This window comes from Pseudophryne corroboree, unplaced genomic scaffold (assembly GCF_028390025.1).
Source record: "Pseudophryne corroboree isolate aPseCor3 unplaced genomic scaffold, aPseCor3.hap2 scaffold_705, whole genome shotgun sequence".
Classification (NCBI taxonomy): Eukaryota; Metazoa; Chordata; class Amphibia; order Anura; family Myobatrachidae; genus Pseudophryne; species Pseudophryne corroboree.
This window is the reverse complement of record NW_026970288.1, coordinates 256944-274472: the sequence shown is the minus strand read 5'-3', so window position 1 is coordinate 274472 and position 17529 is coordinate 256944. Positions and strand designations below refer to the sequence as shown.

Genomic DNA, 17529 nt, shown 5'->3' with positions numbered 1-17529 from the left:
GGATGGACTTTAAACATACTAATTTGGAGTGTGAATCCTCAAACCCCTCTTTATTTTGGCAAACAGGGAAAGCATACCTCAGAGGTGTAATCATCGCATATGTCGCTGCTGAAAACAAACGTTTAGCCGCTTCATATTTGAATTTACAATCCAAATTAACTGAATCCTATCAAAGGTATATATCTGCCCCTTCACCGTCCAATAAATTAGAGTATTCCACAGCCAAGATCCACTTCGATGAATATTTTAAATGTAAAAGTGAACGTTCACTTTTCTCTACCAACTACAAATTCCATAAATTCGGTAATAAGACAGGACGCCTTCTCTCCAATCTACTGAAAGGCTCACAGCCGCAAATACTAGTTCACCCCCTCCGTCGTGAAGATGGCTCGTTAACTAACTCGAGTGACCAGATCACTGCTGTCATGAAATCTTTCTATGAAAGAATATATTCTAACCCTAACCACGACAATTCTCCCTCACTTATTAATGATACTTCGCAGTCCTGGACGTTTCCCCCCCTCCCACAGTTTCCTGAGGAATTCTCCCATATGCTGGCGGCCCCTATCACCATTGACGAAATTATGAAAGCTATTCAGTCTTCCAAACCCATGAAAGCCCCGGGTCCGGATGGCTTAACAGCAGAATTATATAAAATTTTATTGCCTAGGTTTGGAGAAAATTTAGTCGCATTTTACAATGACATAATTACCACTCAGTCTGTGCCTCTTCATTTTAACTCAGCACTCATTAAATTACTTCCGAAACCGGGAAGGGAGTTATCCCATCCGGGTTCTTATAGACCAATTTCTTTATTGAATTTTGACTACAAGATGTTTACCAAGATCTTGGCAAACAGACTGAAACTGTATTTACCCCAAATTATACATCCGGACCAGACAGGTTTTATTCTAGGCAGACATTCAGTTGTTAATGTCCGCAAAATCTTGGCAATGATCCATCACTCAACCTCTATTAATTCTTCCCCCCCTAAGATGCTTGTATCCTTTGACGCCGAAAAGGCTTTTGATTTAGTAAACGGGAATTATCTTTTTTCCACTTTGCGTAGGTTTGGCTTACCCCCTTTTTTCATATCTACTATACAAACATTATATCACTCCCCCCAGTCACATATTTCCTGCAATGGCTCTCTCTCACCTTCTTTTACTATTTATCGAGGAACAAGACAGGGATGTCCTCTATCTCCCCTTCTATTTGCGTTTGCCATTGAACCTCTGGCGATCGCAATACGGAACTCACCATCAGTTGAAGGCATTACTATTAGGTCTAAACAACTGAAAGTGTCCTTATACGCAGACGATATGGTTCTTTTTCTTTCCAATCCAGCTTCCTCTCTTCCAAATGTCCTAAACCTCATCTCCTCTTTTGGAACGGTCTCAGGCTATAAAGTCAACCTAGATAAATCTGTGATTCTCCCTATCCATGGCCCTCCCTCATATTTTCAATCGCTTCCTATACTCCAATCCTTTCAGATCTCCCAATCCACCGTTAAATATTTAGGAATACATATATCGAAGGATTTATCAGACCTTTATAAACTCAACTTTACCCCAATCATTGCCAAGATTGCAAACTATCTAGACAACTGGCTGTCGCTACCCATCTCCCTTTTAGGTAGGATAGCAGCCATCAAGAGTGTTCTATTTCCAAAAAATTTTTATGTAATGCAGATGCTGCCGATAAGACTCCGTAGGAAAGACGTACAACTCTTGAATTCTTTATTCTCCCGTTTTCTGTGGCAAGGGAAACGCCCTAGAATAGCTTACTCCAAACTACGACTACCCCGTAAACGTGGAGGCCTCGGCTCTCCGGATTTAAATTTATATTCTAATGCGATATTTTTTCGCTATATCAATGACTGGTTGCTCGACACTAGTTCTTACACAGACAACCATCTAGATTCTGCCTTATTCTCTCCCTGTTCTCCAAATGCCCTGCTACACTCTAAATTGTCAGATATTCCGAATGCCGTAAAAAATAATCTCCTATTTATAGACACATACAGATCCTGGATTATGATTAATAAGAAATTTCACTCCAACCCCAGATACTCTCCGTACATATCACTGTGGGGAAACCCAGCTTTTCCCCCCTCTCTATCCAATGCCTCTTTTCTCCAGTGGAAGGATAAGGGCTTGGCCTCAACAGCAAAAGTATTTGATCCTGGTGGCAATCTACTCTCGTTTGCTGATCTCCAATCTAAATATTCCATACCATCTCAACATTTCTATATGTATCTGCAAGCACGTCATTATATTCAATCCCTCCCCACGCCTTCGAACACAGATAAAGAAACGTCGACATTCACTTCGCTTCTTAAACTTATTTCCTCTGTACCATACAAAATTAGTTTATTATATGAACCCCTAGTTTCCATTTCAGTTTCATCCCACTGGGAATCCTCATTACAAAAATGGTCCAGAGATATCCCAGATATCACTCTGGTATCAGACTTACTTGCACAATATGACACTTCTCTAAAATTTTTGCAATCATCTTACCTGCAGGAAGTCCATATTAGAATAATACATAGAGCATATATTTCCCCTGCTCAAAGGAGATACATGTCACCCCTTGAATCCGGGGCTTGCAATAAATGCGCATGTCACATGCCACATTTTTCCATTGTGTATGGGAATGAGGTAAAATTAAAAAATTCTGGAACAAGATGATCAACTTGATTAACTCCATGTTCACTTCCACCTTAAGCCCTGACCCTTTAGCATGTCTATGTGGAAACTTTAAAAACTGGGATTTAGGTTCTAATAAAAAAGACAAACTTCGTCTACTGATCACTGTAGTTACGGTAGCAAAAAAGGTTATCCTCATTCATTGGACCCAACATTCCGCTCCCTCTATATCAGAAGTCAAACATAAATTGCTACAAATACTATATTATGATAGACGTACTACTATACCAGATATTGAACAAGGAGTCGAAAAATTTTACCGTAAATGGGAATATTTTATTAATATATTAGACATACATTCACAGAATCATATCCTGCAATTGTTCGAAAATACTTCATGGAACTTACTTAGGAAACTTAATTATGACATAGAGCCTTTACCATAGGTTGGCTAATATTTACTTAAATTCTGGCTGACAACACGAACCTGTCAGGTCAGAACTCCAGACTTGAGATGATCTATTTCTTTCTCCCTCACCTTCTCTTCCCCACCCCCTCTTTCCTTATATGTGTTCAGTGTTCCCCCACCCCCTTGATTCTTAATTGGTCTTGTTTCACTCAGTTATGTTCGCACAAATAACCAAAATTGATATTAAATTCTTGGCGACTGCCAGGTATTCTTCCTTTCCTGGCATATAGTTACAACAGGTGCAGTATGCCTGGATGATAATACGTCCAAGGAAGACCTTTGTTCCTGGATTATTGTACGATGATATATCACTGTCTAGGCCTCTGTTTTTGTTTTCTTAAACATTGATGTCCTATGTACTCTGCTTGGCTCATCTTTAGCATAATCTGAACTGTACAATATTTGTTTGGAAAATCTCAATAAAACATATTTAAAAAAAAAAAAAAAATCCACTTAATTTTCTTTACCCTATTATTAAAAGGGTTATTGACAAAAACAAACTACATTGTCACCAGAAGAGCAATACAAAATGTACAAGTGATATATTAAAATCATCTTTCCAGCTTGAATTTCAATGATGCATTGGGGCAACGATTTTGTGAGAAACATTTTCACCCTTAAATAAAGATTTTCTTAATTCCTTACCTGTGTGCTAATTAGATATCACCTTGTTTTCACATTAAACAGACTTCCACATGAGAAAGCAGCAAGGATGCAGTGGCGTTAATGTTTCCTGGTGTCAACCTGTATTATTTCAGTAGACATTGAAATGAGGATGCATCTTGCTGCCTTTCCAATGAAGCAAGTTTAATTTAGTTATAGGTGAAAAACCATCCCTACAAAGGTGTTAATCAGAGACTTGGCTTTGTGGACACTTTTCAGAGAACAAATTTGTTAGCATAAAAATAAAGGCAGAAAATGAAGAGCTGTTTAATCACTCAATTGGATTTTTCTGCCAGCATATTTTTTTTCTCTGCAACCCATTGCTAAATTGTGCTTCCAAGCTGTTTTTTTATAAAATCACTGAATCAAATCTAACTCTGATTACATCAGAGAAGGCCAGGTACCCTACACCATAAGAGGGGGTTTGAAATTTTGACTTGTCTACTTAAATATCACCAAAATCTGATCACAAGGTCAATTACGTCCCTGGGTGGGATTGAACCACCAACCTTTTGGTTAGTAGCCAGACACACTAACCGATTGCGCCACAGAGACATTTTGCAAAAAGTACATACTGACAAAGGCTAATAAGCATACATCTAGAACGTTTCCTAGAAAAACTTTAAAAAGTCAATAATCTGGAGAGTTTTTGTAAGATGTTTCTTCCATCAACCAACGAAGAAACACATTGGTACTTTCCCATGATGAGTGAGTGCTTCAGGATCTCTTGCACTTACATGTGCAGCAGAGTACTGCAATGGAAGCATGCTGGGCCCATAACCCAGAGGTAGGCAGATTGAAACTATCCTCTGCTATATGCATTTTTTTTGTTAATTAAAGTAATCCAAAACTGGGATTGATATTTTAGCTCTTTTATTTTTACTTAAAGTACAATAACTTTTACCATTTTAATTTGTTTTGGTTCAATCATTTTTATTGAAATAGGGTTTTGTATATTTCAAATACAGCAAATCAGCAATAGTATAAATGTAACAGGCAATATAACAGAGACGAGAAATTCCGTAAAGGAATTCTGTTGTATTCGCCAGATCTCGTAGTGAAAAACAGTACAATTCTTAATTCAAAGGAAGGTAGGTCAGAGACCCACTATGTTTCTACAAAGTTAAACCTTAATAAAATAACCAGGAGGAGGGGGGGAGACAAACAAAGACGTGACAGGAGAAGGAGGGGCAGTACATATAGGGAATACTCAATCGGATCACTTTACATTATGTGACAATCAAAGTTAGAACTGAGGAGAAGGATGAGTTAAACTAACAATATAGAATCGAATGTTAAAGTGCTTCAAAGTGGGTGGGGCTAGTGACAGAGATCAGGAAAAAAAAAATATTGTTTCAGTAATAGGGCTCGCCATCCTATCCTTGTAAACCCTGATAGTAGTATAAGTATTGAAAAAGAGGGGTTAAACCATGCTCATGTGAGTAGGGGAGCCTAGAGCAATAGGGGCTGTTGTGTCATATCAAGGGTAGATAGGTAATACTTCCATTTTGGGATAAATTGTCATAGGAAAGAGAGGGGTCTAGTGCTAAGGAGCGTTTGTCAAAAAGGAGTAGTTGTAGTATACTATTCTTCAGGTCATATAGGGACGGGGCTGATCGTACTGTCCAGTGTGTCAAAATCAGTTTTTTGGACATGGTCAGTATGATTGTGAGTAGAGGGATAATCGATGATGAGTTTTCCGGGAGCGTCCAGTTACTAAAATTCATACAGAGGCAAGCAAGAGGGTCAGCTACCAAGGACGTAGAAAAGAGGTTATTGATAAAAACTAGAACCTTCCTCCAGAATTTTAGTATTTTTGAGCATGACCAAAAGCAATGAAAAAATTTAGCATTCACCATTTTGCATTTGCAGCATTCACCTGTCTCAGAGGGATGCATATATTTTCTCTGGGCCGGGGTGATATAGAGTCGATGTAAAGTCTTAAAATGAACTTCTTGGAGGTAAGCAGATTGGAGGATTTTCATAGTGGTATGATGATGAGAAATTAATACTTGGGTAGAAGTAATTTCCGGACAATCCGTGGACCAGGACGTTAGGAGAGGGGTAAGCGGATCTTTATCATTGGAGTCAAGAAGTAATTTATATAGTAAGGCTGTTTTATATTTTCCATTATGTAAGGTCAGGAAAAGTGAGAGTAATGGGTCTGGAGGAGAGAATGAGAGGATAACTGAGTTAATGGTGTCAACATAGTGTCGAGCTTGGAGGTACATGTAGAAGTTGGAGTGTGGAATATCATAAGTCTCACGCAGTGAGGTAAAGGTAAGTATCTGCCCTCCAGGATCAAATAATTTGGTGGCAAGGTCAAGTCCTTTTGTGTGCCAGTTTGAGAAGAAGGGGTTGTGCAGTGAAGGGGGAAAATTAGGGTTGCCCCAGAGAGGAATGTAAGGTGAAATTGCATGATTTCTATTCAGGAGTTTATTTATATGTATCCAGGCGTCGTATGACCCCCTAAATATAATATGATTCAGAATATGGTGTGGGAGGAGGCGTAGTGGGGTATGTAATAGGGCACTAGGTGAAAATGGGGAGAATATAGCATCATCTAGAGAGCGATCTGTGTATGTAGATTTATTGAAGAGCCAGTCCGAGATATACCTGAAATGTATTGACAAGTGGTAGAGAGTGAAATCCGGGATGCCCAGTCCCCCCAGTCTAGTCGGATATGTTAGCTTAGATTATCTCATCCTGGGTCTCTTACCAGACCACAGAAACGAGGAAATTAGTGAATTTAACATTTGTACATCCGACTTTGGCAGGGGGGAAAGTATCATTTGGAGACAGTAAAAGATTTTTGGAAATATTATAGTCTTGATTACTGCAGCTCTGCCTAGTAAAGACAGGGGGAGTTTGGTCCATGAATTGAGTTGGGTTTTAATCTTGGAGAATAGGGGCAAGAAATTCGCCTTATAAATCTGAAGGGGATCTCGAGTGATAAGGATACCTAAATATTTGATATGGGAGGGCTGGATTGTGAATTGTGCTAAAGTGGGGTTAGTGGCCAAGGACGGTGCTAAAGGAGTGATAGGAAGAATTTCTGATTTGTGTACATTTATTTTATATCCGGAAATGGGTCCAAAGGAGGCTACTATGTCTATGATTACCGGTATAGAAACTAAAGGGTTGGACACAAAGAGCAACACGTCGTCTGCATAGAGTGCAAGTTTCAATTCCATATTTGCTAGGGGGATACCAGAGAAATCAGTAGATGACCGAAGAGCAAGTGCTAGGGGTTCTAGGGCGATGGCAAAGAGGAGGGGAGAAAGGGACAACCTTGTCGTGTGCCTTTCTTGATCGGGAAAGGAGGGGATTAGTAGCCATTACAGGCAATTTGGGATGAGGAATTGGTGTATAAAGTCCGAATGAAGGATATGTATTGATCAGGGATTCTAAATTTGGTCATAGTGTCAAATAGATGTGGCCAATAGACAAGATCGAAGGCCTTTTCGGCGTCAATAGATAAGATAAGATTTGGGGAGTCAGTAGACGTCACTGAGGTTAGCTTTTGGGTAGCCGCCAGAACTTTGCGGACATTGCGTACCGAGTGTCTGCCCTTAATAAAGCCGGTCTGGTCCCGATGGATTATATGGGGGAGGAGGGGATTAAGACGTTCTGCCAAAATCTTGGTTAGGATTTTATAATCACAATTCAGTAGTGAAATGGGGCGATAAGAGCCAGGATTGGAGAGATCTCTACCCGGTTTGGGAATCACTTTGACGATGGCAGAATTAAAGTATGCAGGGACATTTTGAGTAATTAAAATATGGTTAAATACTGATTCAAGAACTGGGGTTACTTTATCAAGGAAAAAACTGTAAAATTCCCCAGAAAATCCATCAGGACCAGGAGCCTTGGCAGGTTTGAGTGACCTAATAGCCTTGCTTATTTCAAGAGTGGAAATAGGGGCAGTGAGGGAGTCTGCGAACTCTCCCGGCAATTGTGGATAAGTGAGTTGGGACCAGGTATTGGTCAGCTTACGTTCGTCCATTAGAGGCGAAGTTATAGGTGGGGTGCTGGGCGTAGGGTTAGGGGGGGCATAAATGTCTGTATAGAAGTCTGACATGACCTGAGAAATTTGCGCAGTGGATTTGGTAAGGGAGCCATCTTGTAGTTTGAGGGGGTGGACTATCATCGGTGTCCTGGTGCCATTGAGGATATTGGTAAGGAGTTTACTCGTCTTTTTACCGAATTTGTGATATCGATAATGAGAGGAGAAAGTAATCTTATCAGACATAGACTGAAGCAATTCTTCAAGAAGGGACTTGGCAGAAAGATATTTGGATCGTGTAGTAGTGGTGGGTGTCTGGACATAAGAAGCATAGGCTTCCGTCAATGATTCCTGGAGGGTGGTATAAGAGTGGGAGAGTCGTTTTCGTAAGGAAGCCTCAAAGGCTAAAATAGAACCTCTCAGTACTGATTTGGCCGTCATCCAATAGAGTGAGGGGTCTGTAGCTAGAGTATGTTCATTATGGAAATTAAAATCAGTCCATGTCTGGTCTAAATGTTCTCGAAATTTCAGGGAGCTAAGGAGGTAGGCTGGGAATCTCCATGTTCTATATGGGGATAGCTCTTTTTTCGTGTAAAATGAGAAGGTGACAAGTGCATGGTCAGAGAGTATGATAGGGTGTATGGTTGTATCTTGGACTAGGGGGAAAAGAGAGGAAGAGGGGAAAATAAAATCTATGCGAGACAGTGTGTGGTGCGCTGCAGGTAGGCAAGTAAATTCTCTCTGGGTTGGGTGTAGGGCCCTCCATACGTCTATTAATTGGAGAGTTTTCAACAGTGAAGGAATCCCCAGGGAGGGGGGCGGGGTACGTATTCTTCGCGTGGAGGATCTATCAAGTGTGGGGTGAGCAGTCAAATTGAAGTCGCCACAGAGAATTATAGGGGCAGACATATGTGGGAGGAGTAATTTAATGAGCTTCTGGAGGAAGGATCTAGAATAGACATTGGGTGCGTAAATGGAGGCAAGCGTATACGTTGCGTTAAATAATGAGAAAGATAGTATCAATATCCTGCCTTCAGGATCAGAGTAAGAGGAGAGTATTTCTATAGGTAATGTCTTGGAGCTTAAAATTACAATACCTCTGGATTTGGAATTATAGGGGGCGGAGGCCAGAATTTTTCATTTAAGCATTTGGAGTTTCAAAATCTCAGGGGGTAATAGATGGGTTTCTTGGAGACATGCAATATCTATTGACTGTTTTTGTAAGTATAATAAAACCTTACGGCGATTAGCCGGAGAGTGGATGCCACCGACATTGAAGGAACCTATTTTCAGCTCAGTCATATGTGTCTGGGTGAGGGGAGAATCCATCCATCTGGGTATAATTCTGCCGGGGCAAAATGGCGGTGAACCTAAATGAGAACAAACACGAGGAGAGAAAAGGGGAGGGAAACATGCAATGACAAGACATGGGGAATACATGAAAACATGGCAGTGGCATGGTCAACATGCCAGGAGTCCAAAGGACATAAATGACATTCCGCAAATGTAACAATAGATATAACTGTGGGCTGATCCCATATAGTGGGATAGCACTAGACAACTGTAGATACCGGAGCATGACAGGTGTTCAGGGACCCTGTAAGAAGGGCTAACGTAATGGACCTTAACAACAATGTTGAGGAAAACTATAATCTCTATGTCAAATTGAATTAAAGGGTGAGATTATAAGAAGGCCCAGATCAAACAGTAAAAAAGGGGGGGTGGGGAAGGGGCTAGAGTAATAAACGGTGGACGCAGATATATTTCACATAATAACTGGGAGAAAGCAGAATTTTTTAACCATAAAGAGACAGTTCCAAGGGTGGCGAGAGTTCAAGCAGGGGTGTCAGTGATGTCTGCAGCGGAATCCTCACGGTTACCAGATAGGAAGGCGTGTGCATCTTCAGGCGTCGTGAAGTCGTAGTGGGTGTCATTAATGAAGATCCTTAGCTTAGCCGGATACATAAGGGCAAAACGTCGGTTCATGGAGACTAGCTTCGAGCAGATAGGAGAAAAGGATTTACGCATACGTGAAAGTTCCATAGAGAAGTCTTGGAAAAGGCGTAGTCGGTTTCCTTCCCAGATAAGGTTCTGAATCTTTCGCGAAGCCCTCCAGAATGCCACTTTGTGAAGATAATTTAAACATCTGAATAATGTGACCCTAGGGCGTGATTCATTCGGACGGGGTGGCGGGCCGACTCGGTGAACTCTTTCCATCACCAGGTCCTTACATTCCTCCTCGATGCCTAGTAGCTTAGGGAGAGTCACAGAAACAAAAGTTGCCAATGCTGGGCCTTTAACATTTTCAGGGAGCCCTACCACCCTGATATTATTACGACGTGAACGATTTTCAGCCTCATCAAGTTTGTTCCATAACTGATAATTTTCCTTCTGCAGTTTGATAATGTCTCCTTGTGCCAAATGCATATCATGACATAGCGCTCCTATGCGATTTTCAGAATCTGAGACTCTGGCAGTAAGGTGCTGCAGTTGCTGTGAGATGTCTGCCACAGCCTTAGATAGCAGAGGTGACATTGTGGATTTAATAGCATCCACGATGTCGCCATACGTAGCGGGAGTATCCGGGAAGCGGCGTACCTGTGGAAGATCAGTGAGCTCCGGGGTGAAGCCACCTTCTTAGAGGCCGGGGTGGACGGGGCTGAGGAGGCGTCTGGCGCCATGTTGGGATCGGCGAGGCGCTTCTCCTGACGCGGAGGCTGCGGTTTATGTGAGGCCCCTGGTGCCAGGTATTTGTCCATTGGGGAAGAGGGGGTGATGCGCTGGGTAGCGGTCGCTGTGTGTAGCCGGGAACAGCTACGTATAAGCAGGTGAGCGGTTCCCTGAGCGGAGCAGCGTTTTCAAGCTGCACTCCGCATGCAGCCGGAAGCGGAAGTCCCATTTTAATTTGTTTTAATAGTATATTGACAGTATTGTTTTCTTTCAAAAATCCACTTAATTTTCTTTACCCTATTATTAAAGTGGTAATTGACAAAAACAAACTACATTGTCACCAGAAGAGCAATACAAAATGTACAAGTGATATATTAAAATCATCTTTCCAGCTTGAATTTCAATGATGAATTGGGGCAACGATTTTGTGAGAAACATCTTCACCCTTAAATATTTTCTTAATTCCTTACCTGTGTGCTAATTAGATATCACCTTGTTTTCACATTAAACAGACTTCCACATGAGAAAGCAGCAAGGATGCAGTGGCGTTAATGTTTCCTGGTGTCAACCTGTATTATTTCAGTAGACATTGAAATGAGGATGCATCTTGCTGCCTTTCCAATGAAGCAAGTTTAATTTAGTAATAGGTGAAAAACCATCCCTACAAAGGTGTTAATCAGAGACTTGGCTTTGTGGACCCTTTTCAGAGAACAAATTTGTTAGCATAAAAATAAAGCCAGAAAATGAAGAGCTGTTTAATCACTCAATTGGATTTTTCTGCCAGCATTTTTCTTTTTCTCTGCAACCCACTGCTAAATTGTACTTCCTATCTGTTTTTTTATAAAATCACTTAATCAAATCTAACTCTGATTACATCAGAGAAGGCCAGGTACCCTACACCATAACAGGGGGTTTGAAATTTAGACTTGTCTACTTAAATATCACCAAAATCTGATCACAAGGTCAATTACGTCCCTGGGTGGGATTGAACCACCAACCTTTTGGTTAATAGCCGAACACACTAACCGATTGCGCCACAGAGACACTTTGCAAAAAGTACATACTGACAAAGGCTAATAAGCATTCATCAAGAACGTTTCCTAGAAGAACTTTAAAAAGTCAATAATCTGGAGAGTTTTTGTAAGATGTTTCTTAAATCAACCAACGAAGAAACACATTGGTACTTTCCCATGATGAGTGAGTGCTTCAGGATCTCTTGCACTTACATGTGCAGCAGAGTACTGCAATGGAAGCATGCTGGGCCCATAACCCAGAGGTAGGCAGATTGAAACTATCCTCTGCTATATGCATTTTTTTTGTTAATTAAAGTAATCCAAAACTGGGATTGATATTTTGGCTCTTTTATTTTTACTTAAAGTACAATAACTTTTACCATTTTAATTTGTTTTAATAGTATATTGACAGTATTGTTTTCTTTCAAAAATCCACTTAATTTTCTTTACCCTATTATTAAAATGGTAATTGACAAAAACAAACTACATTGTCACCAGAAGAGCAATACAAAATGTACAAGTGATATATTAAAATCATCTTTCCAGCTTGAATTTCAATGATGCACTGGGGCAACGATTTTGTGAGAAACATCTTCACCCTTAAAAAAAGATTTTCTTAATTCCTTACCTGTGTGCTAATTAGATATCACCTTGTTTTCACATTAAACAGACTTCCACATGAGAAAGCAGCAAGGATGCAGTGGCGTTAATGTTTCCTGGTGTCAACCTGTATTATTTCAGTAGACATTGAAATGAGGATGCATATTGCTGCCTTTCCAATGAAGCAAGTTTAATTTAGTAATAGGTGAAAAACCATCCCTACAAAGGTGTTAATCAGAGACTTGGCTTTGTGGACACTTTTCAGAGAACAAATTTGTTAGCATAAACATAAAGCCAGAAAATGAAGAGCTGTTTAATCACTCAATAGGATTTTTCTGCCAGCATTTTTCTTTTTCTCTGCAACCCACTGCTAAAATGTACTTCCTATCTGTTTTTTTTAATAAAATCACTTAATCAAATCTAACTCTGATTACATCAGAGAAGTACAGGTACCCTACACCATAAGAGGGGGTTTGAAATTTTGACTTGACTACTTAAAGATCACCAAAATCTGATCACAAGGTCAATTACGTCCCTGGGTGGGATTGGACCACCAACCTTCTGCTTAGTAGCCAAACACACTAACTGATTGCGCCACAGAGACACTTTGCAAAAGTTCATACTGACAAAGGCTAATAAGCATTCATCTAGAACGTTTCCTAGAAAAAACTTTAAAAAGTCAATAATCTGGAGAGTTTTTGTAAGATGTTTCTTAAATCAACCAACGAAGAAACACATTGGTACTTTCCCATGATGAGTGAGTGCTTCAGGATCTCTTGCACTTACATGTGCAGCAGAGTACTGCAATGGAAGCATGCTGGGCCCATAACCCAGAGGTAGGCAGATTGAAACTATCCTCTGCTATATGCATTTTTTTTAATTAAAGTAATCCAAAACTGGGATTGATATTTTAGCTCTTTTAATTTTACTTAAAGTACAATAACTTTTACCATTTTAATTTGTTTTAATAGTATATTGACAGTATTGTTTTCTTTCAAAAATCCACTTAATAGTATCTCACCTGGCAGGTAAGTAGGAGTTGGGCTAGAGCTGGGGAGGGTCGCTGCTCGGGCACCCCCCTGTCAAGTGAAGGAGATCCAACTGAGGCAGCACAAGGGAACTCTCGAAAGAAGAACAAGGCTAGAGGAAGATCTGAGACAAAGAAATCTGACTTTTACCAGAGCTGACCAGAAGAAAGCACAAACACAGTCCCCCACTACCACAAATAATGCAGTCGAGTTTCCCACATTTGGGGAAATCACAGGGGTCAGCATACACAGAATGCAATGAATGAACCTCACAGAACAATCTTCATGACCTTGGTATCTCCTATGCAAAATAAGTATGATTTGGGATAGGGCTGGGGAGGGCCACTGCTCAGGCACATCTCTGTCAAGTAAAGGAGAATCAACTGAGGCAGCACAAGGGAACTCTCATCTGGGGATAACAACTGCAGGGAGAACACATATTTTCAGATGAACATGGGAGGGCAGAAGGCTGCCTAATACTGAAGCACCCCCAAACAACAAACCAAATGCAACAACTAGTGCAAGCATTCCTGGGGGAAGGCATGCAGCAGATGGATTTGCATATGGTGATGTCATCCAAGCAGTGGGTCAAAGTTGGCTTCAACCCTCGTCTGCATATGAAAAGAGAAAAGGGGCGTGCAGGGCATGGCGGCCTTTTGCGGCGCTTGGATGACCCCTAGTTCGCATTAAACACCTCCACCCTCCTTCGGTGTGGGGCTCATGTTGGCTATGCCCCAGCCCCTGAAGCATTCAAGCTGATTTCTTGCAGCAGTTGGGCACTGTAACAGCTTCAGAGCTGCTCTGTAAGGCAAGTAAAAGGGTGTGGGCCCTGCAGCACTACCTGTAGTTCGCATTGTGCGTTGGAAGGCACAAAGTAAGCAGACGGGAGAAGTCAGGATAGTGCGCAAGGGCATAGAAGGGAGCGGCTCAAGAAAAGAGAAGTGGAAACAGACAGCAAACTAGGCTGGAGAGAGACCTGAGACAAAGAGATCTGAATTATACGAGAGCCGACCAGGGGAAACACAAATTATGCAGTCAAATGTCCCACATTTGGGGAAATCGCAGGAGCAGCACACCCAGAGTGCAATGGGTGAGCCTTGCCCTGGGAGAAGCACCTTCCTGATCATAGTATCTCACCTGGCAGGTAATTAGGAGTTGGGCTAGAGCTGGGGAGGGTCGCTGCTCGGGCACCCCCCTGTCAAGTGAAGGAGATCCAACTAAGGCAGCACAAGGGTACTATCGAAAGAAGAACAAGGCTAGAGGTAAATCTAAGACAAAGAAATCTGACTTTTACCAGAGCTGACCAGAGGAAAGCACAAACACAGTCCCCCACTATCACAAATAATGTAGTCGAGTTTCCCACATTTGGGGGAATCACAGTGGTCAGCATACCCAGAATGCAATGAATGAACCTCACCCTGGGAGAACAATCTTCATGACCATGGTATCTCCTATGCAAAATAAGTATGATTTGGGATAGGGCTGGGGAGGGCCGCTGCTCAGGCACATCTCTGTCAAGTAAAGGAGATTCAACTGAGGCAGCACAAGGGAACTCTCATCTGGGGACAACAACTGCAGGGAGAACACACATTTTCAGATGAACATGGTAGGGCAGAAGGCTGCCTAATACTGAGCACCCCCAAACAACAAACCAAATGCAACAACTAGTGCAAGCATTCCTGGGGGAAGGCCTGCAGCAGATGGATTTGCATATGGTGATGTCATCCAAGCAGTGGGTCAAAGTTGGCTTCAACCCTCATCTGCATATAAAAAGAGAAAAGGGGCGTGCAGGGCATGGCGGCCTTTTGCGGCGCTTGGATGACCTTTAGTTCGCATTAAACACCTCCACCCTCCTTCGGTGTGGGGCTCATGTTGGCTATGCCCCAGCCCCTGAAGCATTCAAGCTGATTTCTTGCAGCAGTTGGGCACTGTAACAGCTTCAGAGCTGCTCTGTAAGGCAAGTAAAAGGGTGTGGGCCCTGCAGCACTACCGGTAGTTCGCATTGTGCGTTGGAAGGCACAAAGTAAGCAGACGGGAGAAGTCAGGATAGTGCGCAAGGGCATAGAAGGGAGCGGCTCAAGAAAAGAGAAGTGGAAACAGACAGCAAACTAGGCTGGAGAGAGACCTGAGACAAAGAGATCTGAATTATACGAGAGCCGACCAGGAGAAACACAAATTATGCAGTCAAGTGTCCCACATTTGGGGAAATCGCAGGAGCAGCACACCCAGAGTGCAATGGGTGAGCCTTGCCCTGGGAGAAGCACCTTCTTGATCATAGTATCTCACCTGGCAGGTAATTAGGAGTTGGGCTAGAGCTGGGGAGGGTCGCTGCTCGGGCACCCCCCTGTCAAGTGAAGGAGATCCAACTGAGGCAGCACAAGGGAACTATCGAAAGAAGAACAAGGCTAGAGGTAGATCTAAGACAAAGAAATCTGACTTTTACCAGAGCTGACCAGAGGAAAGCACAAACACAGTCCCCCACTATCACAAATAATGCAGTCGAGTTTCCCACATTTGGGGAAATCACAGTGGTCAGCATACCCAGAATGCAATGAATGAACCTCACCCTGGGAGAACAATCTTCATGACCATGGTATCTCCTATGCAAAATAAGTATGATTTGGGATAGGGCTGGGGAGGGCCGCTGCTCAGGCACATCTCTGTCAAGTAAAGGAGATTCAACTGAGGCAGCACAAGGGAACTCTCATCTGGGGACAACAACTGCAGGGAGAACACACATTTTCAGATGAACATGGTAGGGCAGAAGGCTGCCTAATACTGAAGCACCCCCAAGCAACAAACCAAATGCAACAACTAGTGCAAACATTCCTGGGGGAAGGCCTGCAGCAGATGGATTTGCATATGGTGATGTCATCCAAGCAGTGAGTCAAAGTTGGCTTCAACCCTCGTCTGCATATGAAAAGAGAAAAGGGGCGTGCAGGGCATGGCGGCCTTTTGCGGCGCTTGGATGACCCCTAGTTCGCATTAAACACCTCCACCCTCCTTCGGTGTGGGGCTCATGTTGGCTTTGCCCCAGCCCCTGAAGCATTCAAGCTGATTTCTTGCAGCAGCTGGGCACTGTAACAGCTCCAGAGCTGCTCTGTAAGGCAAGTAAAAGGATGTGGGCCCTGCAGCACTACCTGTAGTCCGCATTGTGCGTTGGAAGGCACAAATTAAGCAGACGGGAGAAGTCAGGATAGTGCGCAAGGGCATAGAAGGGAGCGGCTCAAGAAAAGAGAAGTGGAAACAGACAGCAAACTAGGCTGGAGAGAGACCTGAGACAAAGAGATCTGAATTATACGAGAGCCGACCAGGGGAAACACAAATTATGCAGTCAAGTGTCCAACATTTGGGGAAACCGCAGGAGCAGCACACCCAGAGTGCAATGGGTGAGCCTTGCCCTGGGAGAAGCACCTTCATGATCATAGTATCTCACCTGGCAGGTAAGTAGGAGTTGCGCTAGAGCTGGGGAGGGTCGCTACTCGGGCACCCCCCTGTCAAGTGAAGGAGATCCAACTGAGGCAGCACAAGGGAACTCTCGAAAGAAGAACAAGGCTAGAGGAAGATCTGAGACAAAGAAATCTGACTTTTACCAGAGCTGACCAGAGGAAAGCACAAACACAGTCCTCCACTACCACAAATAATGCAGTCGAGTTTCCCACATTTGGGGCAATCATAGGGGTCAGCATACCCAGAATGCAATGAATGAACCTCACCCTAGGAGATCAATCTTCATGACCATGGTATCTCCTATGCAAAATAAGTATGATTTGGGATAGGGCTGGGGAGGGCCGCTGCTCAGGCACATCTCTGTCAAGTAAAGGAGATTCAACTGAGGCAGCACAAAAGAACTCTCATCTGGGGACAACAACTGCAGGGAGAACACACATTTTCAGATGAACATGGTAGGGCAGAAGGCTGCCTAATACTGAAGCACCCCCAAACAACAAACCAAATGCAACAACTAGTGCAAGCATTTCTGGGGGAAGGCCTGCAGCAGATGGATTTGCATATGGTGATGTCATCCAAGCAGTGGGTCAAAGTTGCCTTCAACCCTCGTCTGCATATGAAAAGAGAAAAGGGGCGTACAGGGCATGGCAGCCTTTTGCGGCGCTTGGATGACCCCTAGTTCACATTAAACACCTCCACCCTCCTTCGGTGTGGGGCTCATGTTGGCTATGCCCCAGCCCCTGAAGCATTCAAGCTGATTTCTTGCAGCAGCTGGGCACTGTAACAGCTCCAGAGCTGCTCTGTAAGGCAAATAAAAGGGTGTGGGACCTGCAGCACTACCTGTAGTTCGCATTGTGCGTTGGAAGGCACAAAGTAAGCAGACGGGAGAAGTCAGGATAGTGCGCAAGGGCATAGAAGGGAGTGGCTCAAAAAAAGAGAAGTGGAAACAGACAGCAAACTAGGCTATAGAGAGACCTGA

General features: G+C 42.8%; 8 non-coding genes across 8 annotated transcripts; all 8 read right to left on the bottom strand.

Annotated features, from left to right (window-relative positions):
• Positions 1–4264: 4264 nt before the first annotated feature.
• Positions 4265–4338, bottom strand: TRNAS-ACU (transfer RNA serine (anticodon ACU)). Its single transcript has one exon. It is a non-coding gene; the product is annotated as a tRNA-Ser (tRNA).
• An 8922-nt stretch (positions 4339–13260) lies between these two features.
• On the bottom strand, positions 13261–13418 carry LOC135038261 (U1 spliceosomal RNA). The gene has a single exon (XR_010232649.1). It is a non-coding gene; the product is annotated as a U1 spliceosomal RNA (small nuclear RNA).
• Positions 13419–14089: 671 nt separating this feature from the next.
• Positions 14090–14252, bottom strand: LOC135038246 (U1 spliceosomal RNA). Its single transcript, XR_010232635.1, has one exon. It is a non-coding gene; the product is annotated as a U1 spliceosomal RNA (small nuclear RNA).
• Positions 14253–14404: 152 nt separating this feature from the next.
• Positions 14405–14568, bottom strand: LOC135038195 (U1 spliceosomal RNA). The gene has a single exon (XR_010232587.1). It is a non-coding gene; the product is annotated as a U1 spliceosomal RNA (small nuclear RNA).
• A 670-nt stretch (positions 14569–15238) lies between these two features.
• On the bottom strand, positions 15239–15401 carry LOC135038229 (U1 spliceosomal RNA). The gene has a single exon (XR_010232621.1). It is a non-coding gene; the product is annotated as a U1 spliceosomal RNA (small nuclear RNA).
• Positions 15402–15553: 152 nt separating this feature from the next.
• On the bottom strand, positions 15554–15717 carry LOC135038304 (U1 spliceosomal RNA). Its single transcript, XR_010232689.1, has one exon. It is a non-coding gene; the product is annotated as a U1 spliceosomal RNA (small nuclear RNA).
• A 671-nt stretch (positions 15718–16388) lies between these two features.
• On the bottom strand, positions 16389–16551 carry LOC135038259 (U1 spliceosomal RNA). Its single transcript, XR_010232647.1, has one exon. It is a non-coding gene; the product is annotated as a U1 spliceosomal RNA (small nuclear RNA).
• A 152-nt stretch (positions 16552–16703) lies between these two features.
• LOC135038185 (U1 spliceosomal RNA) lies at positions 16704–16867 on the bottom strand. Its single transcript, XR_010232577.1, has one exon. It is a non-coding gene; the product is annotated as a U1 spliceosomal RNA (small nuclear RNA).
• Between the last annotated feature and the right edge of the window lie 662 nt (positions 16868–17529).